Genomic DNA, 17621 nt, shown 5'->3' with positions numbered 1-17621 from the left:
GTTAGAGCCATCAGCGAGCTGCAGGTACAACCTGGGTCATCACAGAGCTGTTCTGCCTCAAACTGGTTGGAGTTGGTCCCCGTTCATTGTCCCGCTGTGAGGATGAGGAGCAGGGGGGTCAAAGCCTAAAAGAGGGCCCAGTGGTTAGTATTTAATCGCCTAAACATAGATATCTGAGGTGATTGAGATGTTGGCACAGGGCTGGTAGATGCATCACAGCCCTTTGGGAGAGATTTTGGGCATCTAAAAGAGACATCTGGGTTTTGGAAACTAATCCCTTCAGTTAGTCATATGCTCTGTCTTTGTTTTTAGTTCTGTATTGTTTTGAACATGGGATGCTAAGAGCTTTAGCCCCGTGCTGGTGCTGTAGTGTTGTGCCAGGTGGACTCCTTGATTTGACACTATCCCTAGTGGTATCAGTGGCTGTTGATGATGATTCAGGGGCAAATCTTCCCAAATACTGCTATCCTTATTCACAGCTTCTCTTCATTTCTTTCCCTTGGGTCTTTAGTCTGTTAGTTCCACTCACTTTTCTGCCTGTCCCATATTCTCCTTGTAACAGTTTTCCTTTGTTTTAGATTTCCTGGTGGCCTAACAGCCCTGTCTGCCACTTCTGAAGAAATACTGCTAGGGAGTCAAGGGCTAAGCATTGCTGACAACAGTGGGGTTTTGACCTGGAAATGTAGTGGAGAAACTGAATGGGCTAATAGTGAAAATCTATGTAGTGCTTGAAAAGATGGGTACTATGGATGTACCTGTTTATGTAGGTAGATCTGTATGTATTTCGATGTAGATAAGCCAGAATCTACATTAAGAGAATGTCACAAACTCCAGAAATTCAGGTACTGAAATACAGTTCAGTTCACTTTTTAAAGAATGATAAAGATAAAAAAAGATTTAAGATATTCTCTGTGCTAAGATATTCTCTGTCTCAAAGTAGCCAGCAACAGCATGATGGCAGTTCTAAGTAAAGGGCCTTAATCAGAGTATATAAAAAGACTGGAATGATGTTTGAACAACACGTCCAGTTCCCAAGCATTGTCTCTTTCCTGCTATCAATGACACCCATTGTGCAATAACAACATTTGCACAGAGATACGTCCTGTTTTGCACATGGAGAATATATTGAAGCAGCCATAGGGCTGCACTAGCCTTGACTGGAAAAGTCCCCAAGGGCCCGTCTGCCAGCTGCTGACTGATGCAGAGCTGCTGCTGCTGATAATAGGGTACATGTGCTGGCTTTGAGCTGAACTAGGCAATCTGGGGCACAGTCAGATGTGCTCAACAAAGATCGAGTTCAAACCTGTTTAAGAAGTTAGTTTCCATCAGCGGTGATTTAAGCTAAGTAGTTTTGCTGTGTATTGGAAAGGACGAGGAATGCTCACACAGTCAGCTACTTCATCTTGGCTGTCACAGCGGTGATTTCAACACAGCCAGGGGAGTCAGAAAGACAACAAACAGCTGAAATCTGTGACATCCTAAATCACGTAGACACAAGCTGGTAAAGGTGTATTTCCATTAGATGTTTGCCGCCTTGTACGTGGCAGAATTGTGCTGTGTGCTTCACTCTCTCTTTCCAAGTAGCTAAAATCAAGAGGTGCCTAGACTTCTTTCAAGATGTAGGCCATTGTTCCACACTGGAAACGGCTGTTCTTGGTTGAACGTTGCTGATCCATTCAGGAGCTCAACTGCAGCTGGCAAAATGTTGGGTGGATGAGGGTAGAAAATGCAGGTTTTTACTGTAGAGATGGACATACCATCATTGGGGAGCAAATGTAAATTGCCCCACTCGACTAAATGCTCTCACAGGAGAGGAAATTAAAAAATGATCACTGCAAGATTCAAGAAACATAAATACACTATTAATTAGGCAAAAGAGCATTGTACATGACATCTGTGTTAATGTCAACCAAGTTTATCATCAGCCGCATTCCTTCTAGGAATATCCCACATGTGGTAGGCCGGATATACTTTTGTGTGAATAGTGTTTCACACCATCCGGTATCACAGAGATTGGCTATATTGTTCTTCAGCTTGGGAGCCAGAGTTGGCCTTGTATCAGAACAGTCATATTGTGAAGTTCCTGAGCATGGCTCCTCTGTGTTTTGCAAAATTATTCAGTTCTTCTTCATCAGAAGACCGTGCGTTGCACAGCAGGAAATGCAACTAAAGATCTTGCTAGTGATTATCACCTCCTGGAAGTATTAATGCCGTATTCATTCTGATGGAGAAACTGAGCTCTGGAGCAGCAGTTCAGCTGTAACTATTCAGATTTTTCCTGAAGAGATGCCCAGAGAGGGCACCTTCAGGAAGATCCACAAAAGCATTTAAGCCCTAGATAGACCCTGGACCTGTAAGTAAAACACAATGTCAAGACTCCTGCTGGTTATGTCAACAGGAGTTTAGATATAGATATATATTTAAAAAAGGGCAAAAAAGAAAGAAAAAAAATCCACAGTAATTAAGTACCTTTCTGGCTTCGATAAACTATGTTTGAAACAAAGATGACTTCTTTCTGGAATAAATTGTTCTGTTTGCTAAGCAATTACTTTATTTTATAGTGAAATGGCAGGTGAAGAAATGCAAGGAAAATGGTTTAAATCTTGTTACCCTGGCAAGGATCCCACTGACCGCAATAGTATTTTACCTTTACATGGATTAAAAGAACAGCAGGATCTGAACAGCTGGTCACTTAGTTGGTTTGCTGGTATTTTTAAACCTATAATAAGGCAGTACTGAATGCAAATATCTTATAATCTGAATACAGAAATCTTATAGCATCACCCAAGGCCTCTTGAAGGCAATGCATACAACATACAAATGCAAGCTGTAATCTGTAATGCCACAAATCCTTTAGGAGGATTATCTCTGTTATCTCATCTGACATCAGAGAATTACATGTAATATAGACACATAAATGGCTTAGTCACAGAAAGATCCTTTAGAAAAAAGGTAACAGAGAGGAAGTTTTGTTTGTTTCTAAGCCGGGGAGAAGAGGGAAAACTCTGCAAAGCGTAAGTGGATCGGAGCTCAAGTCCTGTTTGGGTTCACTGCAGATCTTGCTCACTTGGGAGAATTATCTGAGGGAACTGAGTCCCCACTGTCTTGATTTGCATGTAGTCATTTACAGACAGGCAAAGGGTGGATGCTGTACATGTTTGTGCCTCTGTTTCCCTTTAGCTAGGTTCAGCCAGTCTGCACGAGTGTCAGGGGCTATGGGAAGTGTAAGACAATCAATGATTAAAGCCCATAGCTCCACGTTGTCCAAACAAAAGCCTTAGATTTTAATAACTTGAGGTCAGGATAGGATTGCTTGACTTATGAGGCTCAGTTGCATGGCTAAACAGAAGATTTACTCATTGCACAGCCAGCCTAGATTCATCTTTGATAGTTCTCTCCTGCTGCATTCACTTATTTTTCTTTATAGGACCTTGCTGATCTCTTCAAAGAGGAAACTGATAAAGTATGATGACTGTGCTGCTGACTGTGACTTTCCTTATGCATCCTACCTATCTTGTCTCTTTTTCCATCCAGATGAATGAGATTCTAAGGTAACCCTGTACATTTGCTGTAGTTACCTCATTCCACGCTCCTTTACACCTGTGTATCACCCTGTTTTTCTTCTTAAAATCTCACTCTGGCTCTTTTTTATTAACAATAAGGCAGATTTGGTCTTTCCCTTCTTAAAAATACTTATCTATCAGCATCCCTTCCCTTTCTGGTTACCAATTACCAACTCTTTCCTTCCTTTCATCTCTAATTGCACCTCGAACAGCAATGAATGTGTTGTTTATTGCCTATAAGCCAATGTCAGAGGTGCTGTCTTAGACCCTCTCCAGCCCAGCCTCTACACTTCTCATTCATCTCAAATCACTCTCACCAAGCTGTCTAATGATGGTCGGACAAAAGGAAAAGAAGGGAAAGGACATGTTGGCATACCTTGTAATTTTAAATACCTATTTTGTATTCTCATGTTTTGGGAACTGAATAAAACCCCACTAAAATTAATGAAGTCTTTCCATTGATGTAATGACCCTTAGACCAGGACCAGCAAAATCATGAATTATGTGAGTCAGAGTTCAAGAAGGAATTCCAGTATTTTCATTCATAGATGGCTCATTTCCTGTAGCTTTCATACTGTCCTTTCCACTCCACTGACCTCTGTCTGATCATGTACAATCTCTTTTATATTCCCTCTTACAGGATAAGTAGTTGGATGTGCATAGAAGAATGTTCCATTTTCTGAAAGAATTTCTTGGATTCCCTGAAGAGATTAGTACAAAATTTTAATTAGGGGCATTGGCAGAGTTCCCAAATGCTGGTATATTAGGCTGTGGGTTTCATTTTCATCGCCGTTTTGGTTCCTATACAATGCATATGATTTCTGATGAGTCGTTTAGTTTACGTGATGCACGTTTTGTTCCTCCAGTTTTTGCCCATCCCATTGACACAGATGAGTCATGATTAACAGCAAAGTCTTGTCTTTTCCTTCCAAAGACTGGGGAGACTGCCCAAAATTCTGAGGACAATTGTCCAAAAGATGTCAGGGTTTGAAGTGACCAGTAAAATTTCCACTAAAACTCTGGAAGGCGTACAGGATGCAAGTGTCATTAATTAAGCTCTAAGAACCTACAGTGCTGTGGGAACCTGGCATAAAATACACAAGCTGAACTTTGTTTGCAACTTCCTTCTATTTAGGAATTCATTAAAGGGCTGAAGCATTTGCAGAGATTTCAGGACCCAGTGCTAGAATGGCTAATTGCTGGCTTGGTCTTTTGTATACAGTGTAGCACATAAAAGCACTGTGATCAAAGAATGCAGGTGCTGCTGAGGGCAATGAGAATGCAAGTATGGTGATTGCTTGCCGGATACAATACGTAACGTTTCATTTAGCTGCGCTTTGCTGTGGTCCGTGATAGGATTTTGTAGGAATTGCTGAATGGTTTTGACTGAAGTGATTTAATAAATGCATTGTTTAGGCAGAGCTAAAAGTTTGTACTTCTTTCCCCTTCTTCCTGTTTTTCTCCCTTTTAACACCGAAGGGGAACGTAACCACTACTGCAGATCTAACTTAGATGTAGGCTTTAGTAAGTTTAAGTTGGTTTCACCTTCTTTAGTACACTAGAATTGACTATCACAATTAGTTTTTGCTGGATCCGTGGTATTGTAGTGGAGGAGAGCCAAGTTAAACAATACAGCTTAGCTTACATATCTTCACAGTGAGGGCTAAAGAAACCACGAATAATTTTATGACTATATTTGCCATACCTAGATTTTCTTCAGTTCCTGCTCTAACTGTACTCATCTTGCCAATCTTTTCATATATTGTTCCTATCAAATAGCAACGAGAAGTCTGTGGTGAAGCTTTCTCCTTTTTTAACAACCATCCTATTTGATCACCCCCCAAAAATAGCACAAGCCATATGAAACAAGTGGAGCTGTGGACCCTGTCTTGGAGAGCATGCATGAGTAATTAAATAATATGCCCTTCTGTCACCAATTTTGCAAGGAGGGGGATTAAAATCTGTGTTCACAGGCTGAGAGCAGGTGTTTGTGATGAGATCCCATGCTGTGACATGCATGCAGCACATTCTTACATGAAAAGCCCTGGCTGATGAAATGACCACAGGAAGACAACATGGAACCCTCCCGGCAGGATCAGAAGAAGCTTAATTAAGATCTGTGATTAATTTTAAAGTGAGTATGTACCTATTTTAGAAGAATATTAAGAAAACTGAAAACATGGCTATTTTTTGGTTATGTTCTCGTCTTCTGACATTCCTCAAGCAAACTGTCTTGCTTCTTGCATGGTCAAATGATACAGTGACTCAGAAGTGAACACGTATCTTTACGTAGATGGGATTTAGTAACTTGTCAATGTGGCTTTATTTTGTAGTTGTGGACATTTGTTTCTTTGGCATAAGGCAGCACTAAACCCACAGTTTCTGCAGTTATTCTCAACACAGTTGTTTCAGTTGTAATTATATGACTGAATGCTTACATAGACTACGAATTCCCTGTAATCTTGCTAGAACTTTCATTAGAGAAGGTAACAAAAAATATTGGGCAAGACTCAGAGAGAAGATGAATGTTTGTGCTAGAATGATTAAAAAAGAAAAAAAAAAAACCAGTAGTACTGACGGCAACAGTCCTTTACCTTGTATTACTGTGCTTTTCCACTACAGAACTTAAAATGCTTCCCTGAATTCTGTGAAGCAACTTGAGAAATTCTTTACACGTGTGTGCCTGTTCCAATAGTGGTAAAGCAGGGGTTTGAAAGGTGAAGCCACTTGCTGTAACAATGCAGTGAGTCAGTGGTGAAACTGGGAAGTCAAGACTAAAGTACCCATGTCCATCTTAATGCAGAATATGTGGTGAAAAATTGTAGCCTAGTTATATATGGACTGATGGAGTGACAAAGAAAAGCTTAAGGCTTCATAAGCACCTTGGCTTTTCTCAATAGAATAATTTGTTGCTCTTCATGGTTTTGTTTGGGTTTATGATTTTTTGTTTTTGTTCTTTTAACCTCGATACAGGCTAGGTCCTTCTCAAACATGAAAGAAGACTCTGTCTGAAAAATTCATTAGCCAAATTAGACATAAAATAATGAGGGGATGAGAAGGAGGCAGCAAGGGGTGGGGGTGGGATGGGAAACATGGACAAGGATAGCTAGAGACAGTTCTCTGTGAGGGAAGCTGGTTGAAACAATGGTATAGTACCTTGACTAATGTAGAGCTAATTAAAACTGTATAGGACAAAGCACTTCTAAATATATTATAGGGAACAATCTTTGTATGGGAAATCCATCCCCAGTGAAATTTCATCAACTTCAATGTGTTTTCTTCTGGGATGAATTTGGACTAATAACTTAGTAAGTCTTTTCTGTTTCTCGTTTCTAGGGACCTTTTGTTGGAAACAGAGCAAGGAACTTCAGTCTGGCTTTCAAAAGTGCTGAACACCCAAAGTTCCTACTGCGGTCTCCAGGAGTTACAGGTACTCAATACCACTGCAAATCAAAGCTGAATGAACTGTTCCGTCTTTTCTGTGACTTTGCTTTCTGACCAGTGCCCTCCCATCTGCAAGATGACCATAAGTTAGCTTCCTAAGCTTTTTGAGGCAGAAACTTCTTGTGCATAGGTACACCACCTCACACAACCCAATACAGAGCTTAGCAAAGGCCTCCAGGCACTAATACAATAAAAATAATTAGTAAAACTAACAGTAAATCGTAGGTTCACACTAGCTGTATTTGCAGGGCAATGGAGAATATGAATTTGGGCTAGTTATGTATAGATGGGCCTACTTCTGTTACCCTCTTTCCAACTGACTGTCTGTGGTCTGATTTGTCAGATAAATTATGTCCAATGTGTTCATAGTTTTTGTGAACGTAGAAAAATTGTCTTTCTATGACTCGATAAAAGCCATATTGAGAAATAGTCAAAAATAAATGAATGCATCTTATTATTGCCTTCAGCACACAATGAGTGACTTTTTCCTTCACTCTTCAAGTGCTACAATTTCATGTAATTCTAATAAAATCTTGGTGCACCCATTAAATTTACAGTGGAAGTTACAGTTGGCATCTTTGAGGTGACCAGGACTATCATGTAAAACCATATCAGACTTGTTTTGAAAGGTTCAGGCCAAACACAGAACATGCTCTTTGGAACATTTTTCCTTTTACTGCACTGCTGTTGTAAAGTGTGGTCTGTTTTGGCTTCCACTGCGTGGAAGATGTATATCATATAGATAATGACAGTGGTTTAATAACGTACTTTTTTCTTTCACTTAACTTCTTGTTTTTTTCTGAGAATAACACCAAGCAAACAAATCCCCAACAACAGAAAACTTCATCATTTAAAGACTTGTGCTCTGTTTTTTTTTCTGAGGTCTGTCTCTGAGAGGAGGATTACTAGTTTATCTCTGTTACTTTAAAAAACAGATCTGTTTGATTACTCAATGTTTGGTTTTTAAAAGGGCAGCTCCTGGGGATCTTAAAAAAAATCCATAATGCAACAGGGAAGGAATATAATGGACCGGTTTGGGGAAAAAAATGGTACAATGGGGGAAAAACATAACATACACTACATTTGGTGTGAACTTTTCCCAGAAGATTGCTTGAGCCTCATAGTTCACTTACAACCAGAGTACAGTGATGCCGGGCAGCCTGCCAGTGCTTGTTATTGTAGTACTGCGTGAGCCAGTTCCCTGGTGAAGAAAGAAAAAGAGTGAGAGAGAGAGAGAGAGACTTTTCTTTGCCTTTCATAGGTGTCCCACTCTTTGCTCTCTCTGAACACCCTCCCGTTCTTTGCATTAACGTGCTTTGGTGCACGCTACACTCTGCAGATGTCACGCTCGTAGTTTCGCGTGTGGTGCTGCCTCAGTTCAAGAGGACTGACACAGGGCTGTGTCACCTCACTGCACTGGAGGTTTCAGATGACAGCTCTGCCTGACAGTCTTACAGTGAGGCACCCGGTGATACGCATAGTGAGGATGAGTAACACCTTGTCCTCACAACAGAAGTATCTGGTAAGAAAAGCACTCCTAGGAGTGGGTGCCAGGGTAAGTTGCGTGTCTACACTGAATTTTGCAGTCAGATGTGAGCCAGGATAGCTTGGGTTTAATACCATGGTACCGATGCCAGTGAGGCATCTCTGAGCTGTTCAGAGCACTGGCAGACCTCCTTCACGTCAGCCTACGAAACAGTGCGCAGACATAGATGAGTTACAGGCTCACAGTCTGGCCCTGAATGTATAGCAAAACAGTATGGATGAAGGAGGCCTCCCACGTTCTTGTATCTATATTCTACCTGGAAATCCATCCAAGAACATTTCAAAATCAGCAAACATGGCATGGGGTTGTTTTTATCCATCCCCCCCCCGCCCTCCACATCCACACACCTCCTCTTCATGTTGTTACGTTGCCTTGAACCCTGAAACTACAGCACTCTCTGGGAAGCACACAGCCTCCATCAGAAGCATGCTGGGCTCCCAAATGTGATAAGAAGCTGATAAAAATGATCTGGGCGTTAAAACAGCCTTAGTGGAAGAATGTTTAGCTAAATCGATACCATCTGTCCCTTAAAGTGAGCACGTCCTTGTTCTGCCCTGGCATGACCACTGTGAGCTGTTGCTTTTGTGGTGTAGTCCATGTGTGGACTGGTTGTCGTTCCCAGGACCTGGGGCGACAGTTTATGCAATGTGGACTTTATGAGAAACAGTTTCATTTGCAGGGATTTCTTTTTTTTTTTTTTTGGATTAAATAGTGGTAATGAAAACAACATTTTTGCCTAATACAGAAAAGTACTGGACTGGAGCTCAGCTGTACGCTCATATTAGCCTGTACAGCACATTTCTTTAGGGAAGCCAAAGAGGGAAGGAATCCTGAAGAGCTAAAAGCAGCGTATAAATTACCAAGAGAACTTTCATGTCAATAACAAACAGTGCAAATATTTTCCAAGGGATACGGGCAGTTAGCACACAGCATTGACTATAGCTTTTAAATGCATTTTCTTTACCTCATCATGGACATAGTGGAACAAATCTTAGGTAGACTGACAGTACAGATAGTTCATTGAGCTACTATGCAGATACACGGGAAAGAGGTGACTTGCTTGGAGAGTGACTGAGCAAACTTTGGTGCTCACAGGACTGAAGTGAGAGTGCAGTCTATCTATAGCAAAGTCCTGCAGAGCATGAGGGCTCCAAGAACAGAAGAGCTATAATACTCCCTCAGAGAGGATCAGATAGTGACACCTGTAGTGGGGTAGTCTCACCATCTAGCTAATCTAAGCAAATTCACATATAACGTGTAAGTGAATTTGAATATCTGCCATGGGTGATGTAGACAGGTAAGCCTAGCTGAGGTGTCTGACTGGGATACGTAAAGGTAGATAGGTTGATGCCCCATGATGGATGTCAGAGCCCTGAGGGCACTAATAGGCCTTCATGGACATGACAAACCTAACTTGGGGCCTCCAATCACACCCCTTGTCATGGACACAGGAGCCCCGTTTCAGCTCAGGCCTGGGCCTCCATTTGTGTTTGAGCTGTGTTGTAGGTGGAATGGAATGGAATGGCATGGAATGGAAGAGTTGAGTTGAGTTGGAAGGATCCTACAATTGTGGAGTCCAACTGCCTGACCACTTCAGGGCTGACCAAAAGTTAAGACATGTTTTTAAGGGCATTGTCGAGATACCTCTTCAACACTGACAAGTATGGGGCATTGACCACGTCTTTAGCAAGTCTGTCTCATGGTTTGAGCAGCCTCTTGGTAAATTAATGTTTCCTAACATCTAGTCTGACTCTCCCCTTAATGCAGCTTTATACTGTTCCCACATGTGCTTGCACTGGACCCCGGGGAGAAGAAATCAGCATCTCCCTCTCCACTTTCCCTTCTCAGGAATCTGGAGAGAGAAATGAAGTCTCCCCACCAGCCTCTTTCTCTCCAAACTAGACAAACCCAGTGTCCTCAGCTGCTCCTCAGAGGACATGCTTTCCAGCCCCTTTCAGCATCTTTGGTGCCCTCCTCTGGACACATTCAAGGACCTTCACATCCTTTTGAAATTGTAGGGCTGAATTGATTGGACTGCATTCCTGTATTGTGTCTCCCCCTGTCCTGCCCCCCTCCACCAAGTATGGGAATGCAATTAGTACATCTACAGAAACTTACTTCAGGATGTGCTACTTCAGCATGCATTTGCCTTGTGGGGCCCTCTGCAAAAAGGAAAGCATGGTCTGCAAAAGCACTGCCTACCAGTCCATAACTCAAAGCGTAACTCAAAACATAGGTTTTAGCTTATAAACTCCATGTCATTTGAAATCCTTGCTCCTTAAAGACTGTCTTCTTCCTAAAAGCCTTCTGCACAGGGGGTTCTCCTGGCAACAGAATTTTCTTCTAGCCTCACCCTGCCTGCTGATCCACCAGATCCACATTTGGACACAGGCAAGGGCCTGTTGTCTCTTCCCACTGAGCTTGCATCGAAATTATGGGATTCTTTAACTGAATTAGACGTAAGCTGGCAGCTTTCTGCACTCATTGCACTAGTTTTGCAAACAAATTACAAAGTGCATGCTAGATTGTTTTGCATAGTTTCTTTTATCAATTTAAAAAAACAAACAATTAAGTTCCTTTGTATCTGAATAACGTCATCGGTAATTTCATCACATTGACATTCTCAGGTGATTTCACGTGTGGGTATAAAAAGCAAAATCCTCAGTCCTTCTTTGCAGCTCTCTTCCAGGTGCGTAGGGACTCTTAAAGAGAGGCAGTTGCTTTTTTGTGTCAGATGGCCACCTGGCCAGCCAACTCCTTACCCACATCAGCATGATCACCAACAACCTTCCTCTTCACTAAATACCTGCAGAATTCATTTAAAAACTTGGTGACCTGTCTTCACACTCCTGGAGAGTGAAGCTTATCACCACTGACAGCAATGACATGAACTGCATCACGTTGACCCACCAATGTTTCGCTTCTTGGAGCTTCTGCGGTGTCTGTGCTCATTTGGCCCTTTCTCCAATGAAACTTCCAAAACAGAAGCTCAGTTACTGCCAGCTGTGGTTATTACCTTTCCTAGGAGACAAAAATTCAATTCTAAAGTGACTGGACTGACACCACAAGCTTCATGCTCAAAGTCCACCCACACAGTGTGTCTGTTGGTCTCCCTGCCCAAGGGGGGCTGGATCTGCTGGTCATGACTGTGTGGAGCTGGACTCCAGCAGGCTACTGATGGGTGAAAATCTCCTCAACATATCTCTCAGGCTCTACCCTTCATGCTTTGATGTCATCAAATGGATGAAATTATGAAGTTTATGGTCAGGTCTTTTGAATTTAGATTGTAGAAAACCATCATTAAAGATATGTAGGCTTCCTTCTCCAAAAGATGCAGTCATTGTCCGCATTATGTTCTGGACATCATGGCATCCATGAACCAGAAAAAGCTATTTCATGGTATATTTCTGTGGCCCCCATACTTCATACCAGCTGAAGCTCATTGCGCCCCTAGAAAAGGGTTTGTGTCCAGCCAGATCAAGTCTCTGGTCCTCCTCACTGCATGACCTCATGGACACTGGCTCTGGTGCAGAGAGGGGACAGGTAATAGGGGCGGTCTCCGGGCTGTAGGGTTGATTTCTGCCTTGGCCTGAGAGAAGAGCGACAGACCTAGGTTTGTCCATGAGAACTGAGTGGCAGAGGACGTCAGGGACACCCAGTAGATGTGCCCAGTGCATGGCCATCAAGGGTCATCCCCCTGGGCACAGGGACTGCCTTGGGGCCAGCAGCCCAAGGCCTTCCTCTGAAGGATGCCGGGCGGAGGGGCAGTGGGCAGGGCTGCACATGGGGGTCCCCATCACCCCTATGTCACAGTGTCACCACCAGCAATGCAGCAGTCACAATGCCCAGGGGGAGGATAAAGGGGGTGCCTTCCCTTGGGACAGAGCTGGCCTGGGGGCAGCCTGCAGACATGCGAGAGGAAGTCCTGGAGGAGCTGGTGGAATTGCTTGGAGGGGGGTTGAGGAAGGAAGACCAGAGGCTGGAGGAGGCTGCTGCAGATGAGACAACACAGCAACAGCTGGAGGTGCTTGAGGCTACTGGGCCTTTTCAGTGCAAGAGCAGTGACCAGACTGAGGGAATGCCTTCTTGAGGAGCACTGCGGAGCTCACCATCCTCATTCCCTGCAGAGCCAGTGGAAACAGCCGTAAGAAATAGGATGTAGAGATGTTGCTGGGGATCCTAGTGCTGCCAGGTACAGGAAGGATTCTTACCCCCAAGGTCCATCAGGGCCAGGGGCATTTGGCCATTCTCAAAAGCCCCTGAGATGGCTCTAGGTTGAGACAGAATAGGGCTTGGGCTTCTCCTGGGAGGCATGACCAGCGTATGGGACAAGGAGGCAGGTCTTGCTCACGTGCTCAGGGAACAGCAGATCAATCACCAGTTCTGGGGTCAGGAAGGAATTTTCCCCTGGGGCACATTGGCACTGCTCCCCAGGGGTTTTTTGCCTTCCTCTGCAGCATTGAGCACTACCACTTGTTAGGACTCCTCCTGTCCCTTTTGGCTAGGTTCCTGCCTGCTGCTCATGCATCACAGAGATGGCCTTTTGTGCCCTGAAGCTTGGGGAGGAGGAAGGCTTTTTTTCCCCTCACAGTGGGCTAGAAGCGTCCCCGGGGGGTTTTTTGCCTTCCTCTGCAGCACTGAGCACAGCCCCTTAAGGGCCAGGGCTCCTTTGGGCCATTTTGGCCAGGTGCCTGCTGCTCCTGCTCCACAAAGGTGGCCCTTGTGCCCTGCATCCAGGGGGAGGAAGCTTTCTAGACTCCCAGGGTGGCCCCCAGGGGTTGCTTCTTGTCCTCTGTAGCATTGAGCACAGCCCCTTCTCCCAGCTCCTCTGGGCCATTTTGGTGAGGTTCTTGCCTGCTGCTTTTGCACCTCCAGGGCGCTACATGTGCCCCTGTCTCATTCCAGCTCTCTTTGTCGTTGCAAGTTCATAGCAGGAGGAAGCTTTCTTCTTCCCTGGCTCTGTTTTTCCAGGGGTTCTTGCTTGTGAAGAAACAGCCTGTGCTTGGAAGGTGGAGAATAGATTAGGTTATGGTATGTTATGTATATGGTTCTGCATGACAAGCTATGACCAGGTCTGAGGGGTCCATCCAGGAGAGCAGGTCTCTGCAGTGCAGGTCCCAGGCCCATTCAGGAGAAAGGGTCAGAGACGGGCACACCTACAATATTGCTCAGGCAGGGACCAAAGGCCCCAGGCTGAGCTGAGACACCAGGTGGGGTGTGTGGATGAGGGTGGCAGATGGGAAGGGAATGGAAGTGAAGGGAAAGCTATAAATACAGTGGGAATCAGGTGTGCCCGTCTCTAGTGCTGTCCCTGGCACTATCTCCTGGGTGGACCTTGGACCTATGTGGTAGGTGTCTTTTTTTCTGGATAGCTCTCAGATGTATGTTGTAGGTTTTTTCCACTCCTGTCTCTTTTGAACCTGACTGGAGCCCTTGGAGGGTCCCTGACCTAATTCAACACTTGCTATGTCTGAAGCTGTTGATGGACCATGTTGTTATTCCCCAGCTCTACTCACTATGCTCAGGTCTGGGGCTGTTCTCAGCTCCTGGATCACCTTTTTTTGGGAAGCAGCCCTGGTCTTACTGCTTCCTTACAGTGTCAGAGCCTCTATAGTGATAGGATAATATTGTGTGAACTCTACTGAGCAGTCACACAATCTTAAAGGGTGTTATCCTACTGTTTGTAAGACAATGCACATGAATGGTTAGTTGGAAATGGACTACAGAGCCCTTGAGGTGGGCAGCAAGAAGGGGCTTTTCTGTCACCCGCTGTCACTTCCTCAATGTACAACAGCTGCTTCCTGGCAGCTGACAAGAGAAAACCAACAGTATATGCAAAAATTGTGGAGGTTGCACATGTGTACAATTCATATGTTTTGGAAGTATGTTACAGGATGGAAAGGATATTCTGTAGATCTCAATCAGAAGGTGTTTCTGGTGTAAGGAACACAAAAGAAAGTTCAGAGTTCAAGTTGTTGGGATATTTTGTTTGGTTTATTTTTCCCTTCCACCTCCTCGACAGAGGATGCCATGTGCAAATAGCTTGCAAACAGTTTGAAAGAAAGTGGCCACTGATTTTCACACCAAGGGCTGCAATGGTCAGAAAAGTGGATCTTCAAAAGCAGTTTCATCTCTGTGGCTACATATGTAAAAAGCCCAGATGGACTCTTAGGGGGAGAGATGCTCGTGGAAGTGATATAACTTTGATCAGTTTGGGTGACTGCAGTGTAGTACTGACAGGTTGTGCTTTATAAAGAACGTTTATAGTGGTGATGTTATTCAGGGTAGTACTTGCTATGCTAGCTTTTGATTAAAGCTCAAAAACACAGGTCTTGGGATGGGGTGCAGAAGCTGAAGCCTGCTAGCCAGTTGACTGTTGATCCAAGAAACTTGTCAAATGTTCATAACTGTAGTCAGAGGACAGCTAGATAAGAGGTAAAATTCAGTTCTGTTATTTTAAATTTTTCAGGATCAGACCCTAGTGAACACATTTCTTCCTGTCGTGGAAGGGTGAAACAGAACTTCTCTTTGATGGGTGTTTCAGCTCAGCCTTTATGAGCTGGTTGGAAGGGCTGATCTTAGGACCTGGTCTATTTTCATTGCATGTGTTACGCAGATTTCCTTAAAAAGGAATCTTGTGCCTTAGCCAGGAAGATAAATAATGGGAAAACATCTGCTATTTAAGCTCTGGACCAACTTATAAATCTTAATGACGAATGCAATTCCAGAAGCAGAAATCATCTACAGATTGCAAAATTCTCTCACTCTCTCTTTTTGGTTTTCTTTTTATTGTGTTTGTTGGTTTGGGGTTTCTTTTCAAACAATTTTGTTGTTGTTCCTTTAATTCCTGGTGATTTGGAAGCCCATGTATATTTTTTTTCCTCTCACTGATTCATTATAACTGATAGGAACTGCTGAGAGGAGGGCATGGCAACCATAATAACACAAGAGGGATGGAACAGACAGCCCCTACAAGGAGCTGACAGGCAGAGAATAATGACAGAGTAGAGGATGGATAACTAATAGTTTGGATGATTTACTCTTGAGAAGCTCTGTAGGGTGGGATGCTTCTTTGCCTGTTTATTTCAACCTCACATGCTGAAGAAACAAGTTTGCTTAGCTGCTCTAATCCTTTGCTGCATTTTCTCCTACCAGGGGATGGGAATCTGCTTCTCTCTTTGGTGCTTCCCTGTGGCCTGCCTCCCAAAGACAAGATTGCTGTTAGGAAATACAAGAGGTTTCTCTCTCCTTTTGCCTCTAGAGCTGCAGTTGTTGAAGGGGCTCATTCAAAACAACTGTATCTGTGAAGACCGTAAAATTAACGAGGCTAGAATTCAAAATGCTGTGGAGAATGTCAGGTTCAGCATTCAGAGAAGGATGTTAGTGTGGGACATGGCTCACCTGCAGCATGAGCAAAGATAAGAAAACTCTCACCTTGAATTTGCCTGAGATGCTGAATAGAACTGGAGGGCCTCTCACACAGCAAGTCGTTCTGTTATCTGTTTGTTTATTGCAAGGTCAGGCTAATTTTATTCTCCGTTTCACTTTGCTTTAAACATTGGAAGAGGTGATGTTGGGATACAAGTCTCAGGAGATTGTGAGGAGCAGCATATGGACCATTTCTCTTGGTAAATCATAGGACCATCCCTCTGCAAGTGGGCAGAGATGGAGTAATGCTTCTCCCAAAGCAGTTAAGAGATCCTCGCATCCCATGAGTCAGTATCCTTGGTCTGTAATTTCACAGGCAGGTCCGTGGGCAATCACAAGTCTACAGAAATCATTCACTTACCTGTCCCAGACTGGGACAGGAGGGACAAGTTAGCTGGGCTGGAAACTCAACGATCTTTTGGATGTGATGCTCCCAGGGCAGAAACTACCCCATGCTGAATTACACTAGAGAGGCACGACTGCAGTTCTGGAGTGGCTGGGCTGACACTATTCAGGCACACAAGCAGGCTAAAAATAAAATAGTGTTTTATGGTTGAAACAGCAGTTCAGGGAGTGAGAGCTAAAATTAAACACATGGTGATGCTCTGTTTTGTTGTTTCCTGTGCCCTGAATACCATCTGCTTGAAAATCAGGTGAATCCAAGTGTTATTCTGAAGGGCTGTCCTTATTAGATTGAGATTTTCTTAAAGTGGAGCAAAGGATTTTATCTAGAAGAGGAAGTATGTAGAAGTCTAATGAGTAAATGCAGAAGAGACTGCAAACTGATCAGTGATCAGGAGAGGGTGAATGAGTTTGACTGACATTTGGAGTAAAGCAGTGCTGTGCTCTTTCAATTACAGGTTTAAGAGTGCCACAATTGACAGATTAAAGGTGTTCACCCTAATCCAAAATTATACTTTCCCCAGTCAAATTGACCATTGTGTCAGCTTCAATTTGTTCAGATACGTCACCCACGGTGACTGATTGGCCTGATTCACTGGCACACTCTTTGACAAGGTCCCTGTTTTGTGCTCACTCCATACTCTTGCTATTTCCCTTGTCAGACAGATACTCTAGAGGCATTTCCATTATCCCCCGTGTAGCTGTACCTCAGAAATGTACTGGACTGGAAAGAAAAATCCTCAGGCCAATTATTCTGACATAAACTCTACTTATCAGAAAGCCCTAGAATATGAAGTGTAAGTTAAAATAGCTCAAAAATAGGACACATACATACACACCCCAGGCAGATACCTAAGTAATGCTGTGCTTGGAGTCTCTGCTGTGACTGAGAATGGAGTAGCACTTTTAAATAAGAAGCAACCCAAACATTGTCTCAACATCCAGATTGAAACAGACTCTCTGAGAATGGAAGTGCTTTAATTAAAGCAAAACCAACAAATTGTTTGCACAGATCCGCCCTGTATTTTTTTTTTCCTGTTAGAAGCAGAAGTAGCATACTGCTTGGAGAACTTACCCTGTAATCCTCCTGACTCTGAAAAAGGAAAAAAAATAACCAATGTTTGCCAATTTCTGAGAACCATGCTGGTGCTGATGTTCTTTGAGTGAGGAGACAGGGAGGAAGAGGTAAATTGCATTTCTTTTCCACAAACTGAAGGAAGAGGAGATACTCATCTTGC

General features: G+C 43.5%; 1 long non-coding RNA gene across 2 annotated transcripts in view; it reads left to right on the top strand.

Moving 5' to 3' along the window:
• The window catches only part of LOC106887280, a 56154-nt gene that overhangs the window by 19176 nt on the left and 19357 nt on the right, over positions 1-17621 (top strand). For both annotated transcript variants that reach the window (XR_001411840.1, XR_001411841.1), the window contains exons 5-7: positions 3428-3551; positions 5537-5697; positions 6900-6993. This is a non-coding gene — a long non-coding RNA (uncharacterized LOC106887280). The remainder of the gene's footprint in view (positions 1-3427; positions 3552-5536; positions 5698-6899; positions 6994-17621) is intronic.

This window comes from Calidris pugnax, unplaced genomic scaffold (genome assembly GCF_001431845.1).
Source record: "Calidris pugnax isolate Ruff unplaced genomic scaffold, ASM143184v1 scaffold8, whole genome shotgun sequence".
Lineage (NCBI taxonomy): Eukaryota > Metazoa > Chordata > Aves > Charadriiformes > Scolopacidae > Calidris > Calidris pugnax.
Note: the sequence above shows the minus strand (reverse complement) of the source record. Positions and strands in the feature narration are given on the sequence as shown.